Genomic DNA, 1992 nt, shown 5'->3' with positions numbered 1-1992 from the left:
TATATATATTTATCTCTCCATTATTCTTGTTACATCCGACTCCATTGGCCTCATATTAATCCACTTTGCCCAGTTCTTTCTTCTCCAGAGCATCGGCCCTTTGGAATCCCCACTCTGCTCATGCATTTCCTGCAGGTATTTAAATACAAACAGTTTAATTGAAGTATTAACAGCAACAAGCTCGTCGGTTCTTGGAAGACCTCCAAAGGTCATGGACAATGCCTCTTCCCCTGGACTCAGAAAGAAGAGAGAGAAGGAGACAGAGGGGTATGGAGAGTTCGAGTGAGTGAGAGAGAATAGTTACAGATAACTGTACCGAAACTTACAGCTTCTATGCTTAGATTATAAATGATTATAAATGCCTTTTTGTGACTACAATTATTGGCGCACTTGTTTATGTTAGTAAATGTTTAAATAAAAGTCTCTTAAAGATGGAATTTTCAGGATAAGAAATTAACCAGACTATATACACTTTACAAGCACAATCAATAAACAGCAATAAAGATACGCAATATTTGTTTTAAAGTTCAACGAAGAATAAAAAAGTGTAACACTTTAGTATCTAGCTACCTGTTGTGGAGTTTTTTTCGTTGTTAAAATCCAGCTTGAAATATATATATAGAGACAATTCAAGTAAATTTTCTGTATAAAATATTTAGATAACATATATCCTAGAATGCAACAGAACCATTCGAAATTGCGCCATCCAAACTACTAATTAGAAACATATAGTTAAAATATATAGTTGATAAATAATTACACATATTTCGACGATTTTTTAAACATATCCAAAAACATTAAAAGTCTGTAACGATATTATCCTATAGTTAGATAAAACTAAAGAAATATTATAAAACAAATAATGAAATTTGGTTTAACTTAGAAGCTAAAATATAACTGAATTACGGTTTTAACACTACGGAAACCATATATACCGTTTAAGGATCACACGCAGATTTGATAAAGCAAACCATAACCATCACTTAAATATGAGTATGACTTGGTATCATACTTTCGTTAATCATCTCTGGTTATCTAAACATCATTGACGCAGCTGAACACTGAGAATGTGACTACTGAAGAGAAAAAAGTGTTGTACCAGTACTTGGCTGGTACTCATTTTCGTTTGAGCAGATGGAGCAACGTGAAATGGAGTTCGTAGTTCAAGGATGCATCGCGACACTCTTTCTGAGAATCCATCTGCTGTTTAGTTCATAGAAATTGTGAGCCCCAAACGCCATAATTATCACTTGGCAACGCATCTATACTTTAATAAAAGTAAACAAGTTTGATAACTTAGATTATTACTCTTTAATTACATATCTTTTACTCTAAAGAGCATTAATTTTTAACCACAAACTCTTTTTTCTGACTGAAGAATTGAAATATTTATTGCACGATGGAAAATTGATATCATCTGAAAACTTTCTATGTCTAAATAAAGATGTAAATTTTTCTTCCCATATCAGTATGAGAGGCAAAATACTTGATGGAAGTAGGAGAATTAATCTTGCATTACATATTACGCATAATACAAATTTCTTAAGGAGTGGTTTATATCATGTTAAGGTATAATTATTATTAAGCAATATGAAGGTTCTGGACGAAATGCTTAGCAGTATTTCGCCCGTCGTTACGTTCTGAGTTCAAATTCCGCCGAGGTCGACTTTGCCTTTCATCCTTTCTGGGTTGATAAATTAAGTACCCATAAAACACTAGGGGTCGATGTAATCGACTTATCCCCTTCCCCAAAATGGCTGATCCTGTGCCAAAATTTGAAAACATTATTAAGCATTATGACTAACCAGCATGCAAATTTATACAAAATTTTCATCTTGGCATGATACTAGGTACTTGAATGTATCTCTCCATTTGTCCGTGAACCAGTATCGCAGTGATGATGACGTCATATTTGCTGGTTATGATATTTTTGACCAACAGAATGAAAACTTCTTCACCAATGGGATCCAAGTATTGCAACATTGATGGAAG

This window comes from Octopus bimaculoides, chromosome 7 (assembly GCF_001194135.2).
Source record: "Octopus bimaculoides isolate UCB-OBI-ISO-001 chromosome 7, ASM119413v2, whole genome shotgun sequence".
NCBI lineage: Eukaryota > Metazoa > Mollusca > Cephalopoda > Octopoda > Octopodidae > Octopus > Octopus bimaculoides.
Note: the sequence above shows the minus strand (reverse complement) of the source record.